The sequence below is a fragment of the Engraulis encrasicolus genome, chromosome 3 (genome assembly GCF_034702125.1).
Source record: "Engraulis encrasicolus isolate BLACKSEA-1 chromosome 3, IST_EnEncr_1.0, whole genome shotgun sequence".
In the NCBI taxonomy this organism is placed as follows: Eukaryota; Metazoa; Chordata; class Actinopteri; order Clupeiformes; family Engraulidae; genus Engraulis; species Engraulis encrasicolus.
Genome location: NC_085859.1, coordinates 27,547,384 through 27,558,775, shown reverse-complemented (window position 1 = coordinate 27,558,775; position 11,392 = coordinate 27,547,384).

Genomic DNA, 11,392 nt, shown 5'->3' with positions numbered 1-11,392 from the left:
ACATCACTTTATAATTACAGTTATATAAATAAATAGGGTTTAATATTCCCAGTGCACCATTTATCACGAACTAAAAAAGAACCGTAGAGAACCGAGAACCGTGACCTTGATACCGTGATATGAACCGCACCGTGAATTTTGTCAATCGTTCCACCCCTAGGAGGTACTCTATTGTGTTCAGAGTTAGCCGAAGCTTGTGAGTGCACATGTTGAAACAAATTTTTTTTAAAAAGAAGGAGCCTTTTATTTTATTCTACAATTCAACTTTGAGGTCTAGAATTTTGTCATGATTTTGTTTTTCCACACATTCTTACCCATTTATTTTTGGCACGAGAAAATGGGGTTGTGGAGTTATGTTTGTTTCTTTAGGCAACTGTTTTCAATTGATTGTTAATGTTTAATGCATTGTCTTAAGTAAGAAATCACCAACCGTGGTGAAGGCCACCGGGCCCTGTCTACCTGGCCCTTTATGTGTAAGAAAAGCGTAACGTTGCGATGGTCTCTTTTTGATGGTTTGTGCAAGTAGGGTATTGGTTGAGGTTGAACGGTTTAAAGAGGTGTAATTTAATTGTGGAATCTGGGTTCGCCAGGTTTCCCCCGTCTGTATAAACAATGGAAAAGTGAAACTGAACGTAAAGAAAGCTGAAGCAGGTTGAAGAGACTTTGAATGCTATTTGTTTATATTTGTGATAGGCCTACTCGTTGTTTGTGCATTAAATGCTATTGTCTTAAATGGACTATCCTGAACATGTTAACTTTGCAAAAGAGTTTTGCTTTCATGATTTACTGTAGGCCTAACGAAATGTCTTTGTTCCTTCTAAAGAATAGATGAAGCTTTCTCCTTGTTCTTATCTCCTTGTTCTTATGAGATCTTGAAATAACGCAGGCGTTATTTGATGGCCCAAAGGTGCTGTGAGTAAACATAATTTGGACCTGGTCTGAGAGTTAGATCACATGTGCTAAACATTGCTAGCAATTTAGGTTATCATTTTGTTTTGATTGACTTTTAACTGTGACTTGTTTCTTTGTTTTATTTCATCGGATTTCTTGCCTTATTATGTATTTTGAGTTGGGTGGAAGTACTCAACAAGAAATGCTGTGTGCCATCCTGCACAAACTTTCATTTCCGGCGGATTGTGTCATTATTGTGCATTGCATTTTGTCTCTCAGTCATTTTTTTGTTTACTCAGTACTCAGGCCAGGTTCCAGTGTAATTGAGTAAAGTACTTGGGTCAAAATGTACTCAAGTACAAGTAAAAGTATTAATTTAAAAAATTACTTAAAAAGTACAAAGTATTCATAAAAGCTACTCAAGTACAATACTTGAGTAAAAGTAATTAGTTACTTTCCACCCCTGGTGATGAGACATGTCAAGGTTTTCTACTTGCTTTTAAAAGTTTGAATTTGGGGACGTTGGGATCCTTATATTTTCATTTGTTTGATTTACAAAGGAAGAGACAGTTGTCTCTCTGTATTTTCATTTCATTACTGTTTTGAATTGTTTGGTTTGTTATTTTCGGGTAAACCATATGTGTTACCGTGTCATACTTAGAATTAATCTGTGTAAGGGTCTTGAAACACCCTTTTCTTTCCTGTGTGAAGATAAGTAGGCCTACCTGTAGACCAGTGGTTCCCAACCTATGGGTCAGGACCCCCCTTATGGGTCGCCAAAAAGATCCAACGGGGGTCGCGGAGCCCTCTTGATTTTAAGGGGTTTCGTTTTAAATATATATAGCCCATGTTGAATAAAAGACAAAGCATTTAACTAATAAATGCATAGACGAAACAAATTGTAAGTGCTACATTAAACATTTATTCTATATTTGACCAAAGACGAATTGAGGAATAAAATAACTAAAATAAGTTATCGCAGGAAACGGAGGGCATCTTGTGACTCCGTCTCGTGCGGGCGCTCGCGTGGTTGGGTCACCAAAGCTTAACATAGTAAAAACATGGGTCCCCTAAGAAAAAGGTTGGGAACCACCGCTGTACACTAACGATGAATCTGAGATTGAAACTTCATACAAACAAAGATTCAAAAGTTAAGATTAAAATTAAGTGTTTGCACAAGGCAAATAGTGAAAGGTTGGTCTAATTTTATCATGTTTTTAGACAAAAATGTATCATGTCATTTTTTCTTTCTCTTTCAAACCATGCGACGTTTGACCTAAAGTTAGACAGGGTCTGACCTTTATACCGTAGGTAAAGGGTCTGTCTGGTTGTTTCATTTTTCTTTTAAATTGATGGAGCCATGGGCTAAGTCATGTCTCAACAGGAGGGATATAAGCATATACTACTTATGGTTTTAATTCCTATTCAATTTTTTTTTATGTAGAACATGTATAGTGTGTGCAAGGCACAATGCTCAAGGTAACCTAAGACCTCAGAGGGGGAAATTCCCTAAACCTGAATATCCGTTTCAACATATCCACAAATATTATTGGATTCTCAAATTACTAAAAAAAAAAAAAAAAAAAAAAACACCCTATCTTATTTGTTGTAACGATGTGAGCAGTAAGATGCTTTGTGGTGCCAGATTGTTAATTGTGTGTAGTGTTTTGATGGTAGGTGTTCCCATACTTTGTGTTCCACTCCCTATTTTTGAATGTACTGACATTATTGGCAGGAGTTGGGCTAGGCCCTAAATCATCATGACCTCATGACAGAAGGACAGTGAGGACTGCATGCCAATATGTTTTAGTTCTGTTACAGAGGGATTTATGCAGACCTAACTACTATGTGAGGCCAGCTAATACTATGATTAAAGTAATTTTGTACTGCATGCTTAATGTTATGCTTCTCTGACTATTATGTCCATCTGTGCATAGAGTATTTTCAGGGCTACATTGGATGCAGTAACCATATTTTTTCAGTCTGCGTTTATGGCCTATTCAGTAATGGACTGTACTCTAAACGTGAGCCACAATAGTCAGATATGACCAGAGTCGGTTTCATGTTATACTTTTGGGATTAAGTAATTTTCTTTTTCATAATTTTGCTGTGATCTTGATAATTGTTGTTCTCCCGGAATGTAGTGCTATCTATTTTATTTTGAGTATAGATTATGAGACAATGGTCGGTCTGTCTTGGGTTTTGTTTTGTCACCACTAACAAAACGTGTTTTTGTTATGATGCTCTCTACTCTGTTACAGCTGCGCACCTCCTCCACACTACTGACTGTGTGTGGATGAGTTGACTGAGAGCTTCTGTCTTTAAGCAAATGTTTGAAGAAGCCTGCCTTGATATATGTACCTATGAAATGGAGGGTGTGGGGAGATGTTTGGCAGAATTTTCATTTTTGGTTTATTCATTTTTGATTTTTTCTTTTTCAGAGTTTGATGCAGACAGGTATTTTGTGTGGACAATTACTGTGCTCAAAGTCTGTTTCGGAAATTACTTCAGTTTTATTGAGTCATGTGGATGGCACATATCTCAAACAGGAGAGATATTTTAGGATTAATCAGTGCATCAAACAAGTGTATAGGGCACATGTTAAATGAAACCTTGTTCTGAAACTTCACCCCTAACCTAACCTGAAACATTCATTTACAACAATGCTGATTTGGCTAATACATTGACTATGATAAATGTCTATGTGTAGAGAACTTTTCTCTGTTCTTGTTCATCTCGACAGGAAAAAGTCCTGCCAAAATCAAGGCTAAGGCCAGTGATTGGATGTTCATCGAAGTGCTGTCAGACGCACGTTAAGACTGTCCAAACCAAGTGCTGAGCCCACTGTCGTGAGGGTTACGATACATCTCTTGCACGGCGATCTGGGGAGACTTGGCGTGGACAGACCCTCCCAGTTGCTGTGGGTGGGGGTGGACCTGTCATCAAAAAGGGACTGAATGTTCACATTCCGTCCATCTCAGTGCTGCTGGGGTGAACAAGGCGTTCCCCTCACCTTTACAGGGTTAACTTTCCCAAAGCCAATGGTGGAAGCAAGCTTGAGACTGTGTTTTTCCTTACAAACTGGAGACGAAAAAGGTGCTGGACATTTTCTATGGACATGGACTCTGTGAGTGGATACGGATCCCAGGATAATTGACACACACACGGATGGTGGGGTGAGTGTTGCCTGTGCCTGCCAGGGGCGCTGCCAGGGATGTTGGGCCCCATGGGAGATTCAACTTTTGGGCCCCCTTGGGGGCCCCTCTCAGTGCTTGGGCCTTTGGAATCTGTGCTGCTTTCCCCCCCTAGCGGCCCCCATGGTACCTGCACCTGTCATACATTGCTTATGTGTGTTTAAACTTCATTAGCACCTGTCATACATTGCTTATGTGTGTTTAAACTTCATTAGGAGAACAAGAAAATGATTTCTATTTCTTCAGTTATGTGTATGTTCGAAACATAGGAATGATTTCTATTTCTTCCTAACTTTACGTGATTAGAATGACACCATAAAAGTTTTAACTGTGCTATACCCATTTAAAAATCTGTATTTTTGTGTGTTTATGGATAATGCCCTTATGAATGTATTATGGGTTTATGAATTTTGTTTGTTATGGAGTGGATTAATGCAGAGGTATCATGTTTGGCAACTGCGAGATAGTGCAAATTGAATAACAGGAGGGAAATGTTGGAGTAATGTACATAAGTTATTCACTTTGTCTAACTCTTGTCCCCAGGCTTTAAGTCAGGGCATATGTATGTGCGTATATTCTGAATGTGTCATTGTTTTCGCTCTGTGCCTGCAGGCCAGAGAAAGAGAGAGAGAGAGAGCAGGAATGTTCTTCAACTGTAGCAAACACTCTCTCAATAGGCGAGGAGAAAAGGACAAGGTCACATTCAGTCTGTTTCAGCTAAATAACAAGATATTCTGCTAAGAAATATGCTACTGTGTAAACTGGTATTCTGCTAAGAAATATGCTACTGTGTAAACTGGTTTCAACTGGTTTAGCTAATTACCCCTCCCCTTAGACCAATTGAAACCGAAATTGTAACTAGGGCTTTCCTTCAATAAAACGTAAGGAGAAGGAGGCTGTTTTCAGAGTGATCTTGGACATTGTAACTGAAAGCAGTCTCCTGGTCACCCTCCTTGCAAGTGTTGAATTTAACTCAAGTTCTCTGTGACTCTTCTGTACAGGTTATTAGAGATAAATGTTGGTAGCTTAAACCTAACACTATATTTTATCAGATAATAGATTTTTTTGTTTTGTTTTGGATGATGCACTCAAAAATGTATGGACTAATAATGCATCTTCGCTATTGGTGCAAAAAAGTATTTTTTTCTCTGAATATTATCCTTGTTACTTCCAATGTGCATGAAGCCTGCACAGATCAAAATGCTTTAACATTGGGGGAGTTTACTTTTGTTGCTAGAATGAAGTATGACATGCGGTGATCATTGTAGTGACCGTCTAGAAACAGACGAGATTTCATTCACCCAAGTTGAAATGAGCCTCTACACATCATCCCTAAGCTTGCAGGTGCATCACAGTGAGACAAACATCATTTAAAGAGAGAAGCTGGAGCACACTTGTTACGGGGCAGTCATGGGTAAGCGGTTAGGGTGTCAGACTTGTAGCCCAAAGGTTGCTGGTTCGACTCCTGACCCGCCAGGTTGGTGGGGGGAGTAATTAACCAGTGCTTCCCCCCATCCTCCTCCAAGACTGAGGTACCCTATAGCATGGTACCGTCCCGCTAGGGGCGCCATTGGGGCCTTGCACGGGTGAGGCATGAATGCAATTTCGTTGTGTGCTGTGGAGTACTGTCACGATGACAAACACAGCAGCTCAAGGTTTTAACCACGTATTAGGGGAAAGCGCTTGCTTACACCTAATAAATCGTTAAAACTTAAAGCGGTCTAACTTCCCTCTCTAAGAGTTTCATTGTCCGTGTGCACAGAGCGCGGTAGACTTGTAAAGCTGGGTCGCACTTTCAGATATGCAGACGTTTAGAGAGAGAGCACTAGAAGCCTAGCCTGGCTCTTGCCGGACCTGTTAAGAGAGAAAGCACTAGAAGCCTAGCCTGACTCTCGTCTGACCCGTGTAGTTTCACACAGCTCGAGACGCTGTGCAGAACTACAGGTCTGGTGAGAGTCTGTCTACTAAAGGCAGATATTTAGAGAGAAAGCACTAGAGGGTGAAGGCTAAGCATCATCACAATGCTGCAGGGGCACTTGTGACCGTGACATATATTCACCTGCATGCACTTCATAGTGGTCTAATCGCCAGATTGGATGGTCTGATGACCGTGTTTTGTGTGTGTGTGTGTGTGTGTGTGTGTGTGTGTGTGTGTGTGTGTGTGTGTGTGTGTTAGTGTGTGTGTGTGTATGTGTGTGTGTTTGTGATGAGAAGATAGTTAGGAACAGAAGTGAATGTCCTGGTTTCGAAAGATGCTTGTCAGGGTAGATACAATAACCTGTCTTTGAAAGCAGGCTAAATAGGGCCTATTGAAACCCACAGATGATCTTTGGACAATCTGTGGTATGTATGTTGGGTAGATAGGGGTGTTCGTCATAACAAGGTTTATGTTTCTAATATGAGACATAAGATGAGGAGACCTTTCAAAGATGTGTTGATTGATTGATCTAGTAAGTATGTAAACATGAAGGTATTTCTTGCAGGATATACCTTGGTTACGTAAGGTATTTCTAGCCCTATTACATGACACAGATGTCTCTTTTCCACTGCCGGTTTTCTGGTAGACCTAGAGCTCAACAAAGTGCAACTCGGCCGCCACTTTTTGCTTTTCGAATAGGCACGACACAGCTCAATCGTAAAGCAAAAAGTGGCGTCCGAGTCGTGTTGTGTCAAGCTGTAGGCCGACCAGAAAACCGGCAGTGGAAAAGAGGCAATAAGAGTACCATGTAAAATCAGTTTGGCTGCTTACGACTGGTGGATTGTTTTTATTGTCTTGTTGATACGTATTTGTGTATGTACTGTATAACATGTTTGTATATGCCTTTTTCCACCTTGTAAGCAGTCCTCGTCATATTTACCCTACAAACTTCTATTTTTTTTAATTATATGTACATGCATACTCATTATGGTGTCAGTTTGCATAGTGTGTATATATCATCCTTTCCCCCTTTTTCCAACTGATATGTTTGTCCAACTCTCATATGGTCACATATTGTTTGCATTTTATACTATATGTTTTGACTTTTTATATTCACTACCAGCACCTTATCTTATTAGTACTGTGTACTGTTTTTTTCTACTGCCCAGTAACACAATCCATTCAATATTTGCACTGATATATTGCTTTTTAATAAATAAATAAAATGAAAAAAAAGTAAATTTGTGGTTGGTCTTCGGTCTAGGTTTTCGTTTGAGTGTATGTGAAACCTCCTCCTACCCTCTTGAATGTTTTGCTCCCAAAGCTTTCCTTTGAAAGCTTTTCTTTCTCTCTTTTCTATTCGCACATTCAATAAGACATTAGTTCATACATTTGTTAAGGTTCACCGTAGTTTAGGACGGTTTTGCACAGCTCGGTTAGAACGGGTGCGTTGAATGCAATCAACCAACCAATCAATTCAGGCTCATGAGATTTTACATTTTTAAAATTAAAAATGTGGGCATGTTATAGCTGAATGAACATACTCTAATGCAAGATAAGGGTTTTAGCTTTTAAATGCATCTCATTTCATGTGTGCTTCGAAGGCTGAGATATTTGGGTTTTTGTAGGCCGAGGGCACCTTTATTTCCCCCAAAAAGGACTGAGGCATTTAGCAGGTGTTTTTTGAAGGTGCCTCAGATTAAAATGGGTTAAACATCAGCATCCATAGCAGTTGGTTTGGCTCATTTGTAGTTTCTAACAAAAGAGTAATTCCTGGTTCTCATCTGGCAAATCAATGGGAGATGGACAAAAGTTTTTAAACTGAAGAGAAAAAGCTGGAGTAGCACAGATACTTTTCTGTTCTTTTACTAATGAAATACATTTTGGACACCATGAAAAGATACCAGGCACTTTGAGAGCTTCATGGTCTCTGTGGTTTTTCTCCTAAAGAGGAGAAAACCCCTGTCACTTCAGAAGTCTCCAAGAAATGTCCCTTTTAATAAGAGTCTTATGGAGCCATACTATATGTGACTGTGGTGTTCCTGCACAGTCCATCCCCCTTGGGTCTCCAACTCGACACCTCCTAGTCAAAGCATCGGTCCGGGTATGGGTGGCACAGCACGATACCACGATAGCTCAGCGCTACCGATACTGTATGAGGCTTCGGGAGGGAGGTGTACAAACGTTCCACCACGCCACACTCTGCTAGTTGGCCTATGTTACACATACAGGTATATCAATTTTTCGGGACCATTTGTTTTTTGCCTCTCCAGCAGATTCAAATGAAAACACCTGTGGTATCATTATATGGCTGAATTAGAAAAAAAACACCACACATTTTGACAAAGTTGTATAGGCTATGAATTACTTCCATTTGACACACTGGGCCAAAAAAGGCCATGTCACGTCAACCACTCTCATATAATATGAACCACTTGAGTTGTTTCTCCTCTGCATTATTGACACAATGACAGCAAAACTCCACACACAACAGCACACAAACACATACACACACAACTCTCTTTTCACGCACGCACGCATGCACGCATGCACGTGCACACACACACACACACACACACACACACACACACACACACACACACACACACACACACACACACACACACACACACACCTGTGTTGCCTCATGTACCAGAGGCGATGGAAGTGAATAACACTGTAGATGTAACCCTCTCATGAAGACCACTATGGTCCCAGCCAAAGAGGGTATTGATACAACTGTGCCTGGCTTTTGCCCATCTGTGTAGTTACGTGCAGCTTCATGAGCTCCACTACGAGGTCTGGGAGAGCGTGCATTGGCTCCACCTTCAGAAGGCATGGCTATGGCTTTTATCCATCACTCTGCTAGTTCTCGCCACCAACAAATTCTTTCAAAAGTGTTTTCTATTAACCTTTAAGGAGTCAATATAGTCTATAACAGTACCATGGTTTTATCACGGTTTATAATTATTCATTAAATTACACTTAGCTTTCACTTTTTTTATCCAACGCAGTGAACGCACATATTGGTGGTGACAGTCCTTGTAGCAATGTGGGGTTACTAGTACCAAAGATGCTTGAGACAAGAGGGCTTACGTCATAACAGCGTAGTACGAAATGATGGTGAGGGGAGTACGGAAATGTTATTCACTGTGGAACAGGTCATAGGACAGCGTGAATGTCTGTCAGCTGTCCTTAATTACCCCCAGCAATTACTGCTGACCAACAGCTGCCGTTAATTGGCCACAAATTATCCATCATGGTGTCGCCCCCACTGACCATGTGCAAGGGAGTACGAAAATTGTATCCATCGCACCCACTGACCAATGACCATGCACAAGGGAGTTAATTTTCCATCCACTCGTGTCCTCAGGCAACGCCCCCGTACTACACCGTGGCCAATGCATTTCCCCCCTAGAGATTGTTCTTCTCTGTTGAGTTTCTTTGCTAGTACTACAGTAAAACCATGGTCGATTTTCGTAAGGGGAGTAACTGTCAGAACCCTTCATTGGCAACACCTGTTCTGGTTGACCCACTAGGCAAAGCAACTAACTAATTAGTCCTCACAGCAAGCAGTGGTTTCCCTTGATTATTCTACACCAGAGTTCTAAAATTCAAAAAACTGACTCTTCAGTGTTCTATGCCTCCCTTAATTAGCCACACCAGTTCTGGTTCTTGGTACTGACAGTTAGTAGCCTGGGAAATTAGTGTTGTTCAATTAATTTACATCAAAATTAACCAAAAATAAGCTCAACATTCCCATGGCTGGAATATACCGATATGTCGGGGGCCTTTCCATGGTAAAGTTTGGGAGCCCTTGTCCTGTGACTCCTCAATGTGAGCTGCCATTGATATTGAAGCAATAAATGGCATGCAGGATTCCTGCAGTGTCCCAGAGCTGAACACACACACACACACACAGAGGTCTAGTGATAACCAGGCTAGTCAAAACTTTGTTTGTGGGCTGAATGGGCAGACAATACCTTTGGTAGGGCTGCACTGGTAATCTGGCATATGTGTTTCCCTGTGAGACGACAGTCCTCAGGGACCGATACTGTTGTCTTTTCAACCTTAGGGACCGACCCCACTTCTTTCTAGCAGGCGGCCTATTAAAGTTTCATCTTCAGTATAGGAAATGAATAGAGACAATCCAGACTAAGGTGCTGTTTCCACGTAGCTGGATATTTTTATATGTGGATATTTTTTTTCCTGGTTGTATTGGTTTTGCATTGGTTTCAGTCTTCCGTTTCCACGTAGCAGATATTTAAAATCCAGGTATAAAAAGCAGGAGAAAAAAATATCCTGTTTAGGGGGCTGAAACGCATTCGTTACAATGGAGGATGTCTTTTTATCCACATGTTCCATTTACACCTAAACAGGAGAAAAAAATACCCTGCTAAAAAAATATCCTGCTACGTGGAAACAGCACCTAAGTGCGAAAGCAGCCTGTGTAGCCTATGTATGATGAGCTGGTCAAAGCCAGAAATGCCCAGGCCATATTTTGGCTCCAGTTAAGCCATGCCTTTGGGCCTGTTTCTATTACACGCCACCCAAAATAAAGGCTACACAAATTCCACAAATGGGAGCATTGAAGCACATTGTGGATCTTTATTATTTCCCCTCTGTTTGGTTCAGCACGTGCATCACTGACGCAGCCTATTGCTACATTCTCTGACTTTTAGCATCATTGACGCACATGTGATGTGTATACACAGGTGCCATGTTGATACAAGTGATCAGTGGTTAATCAATTTGGCTTTTGTAAGGAGGGAGGGCCCTTCCGAACTCTGCCTCCAATATCTCACTCTAAAGTGTTACTTTGTCTTTTTTGCACGACATCCAAAATCAGTGCTAAACACATTCCACAAATGGGAACACAGGTGTCCTGTTGATATGTACACATGATCAGCGGTTATTTTTGTAAGAACGTAATGCAGCCTTTCTGTACTGTGGTCAATATCTCACTCAATTTGATCATTATTTGTTTTTTTATTGCCAACGGGGGGTTAGATGGACAATCAGGTCAGTTTTACCGGTGGCAAGGAGAGGGGGCCCCAGATGTGAAAGTGAAAGCCCACCTGGGAAACTCCAACTCCCATTGTCATTGTGACACAGCACACAAGTGAACACTGCACACAATGAAATTGCATTTATGCCTCACCCATGCAAGGGGGCAGCCCCCAATTGTGCCCTAAGGCAGCTGGGTACCTCAGTCATGGAGGAGGGTGGGGGAGAGCACTGGTTAATTACTCCCCCCACCAACCTGGCGGGTCGGGAGTCGAACCGGCAACCTTTAGGCTACAAGTCTGATGCCCTAACCGCTTACCCATGACTGCCCAGATGTGGGTAGCCTGTTAGATGACTTTGTCCCGGGCCAGGAAATAAGAGC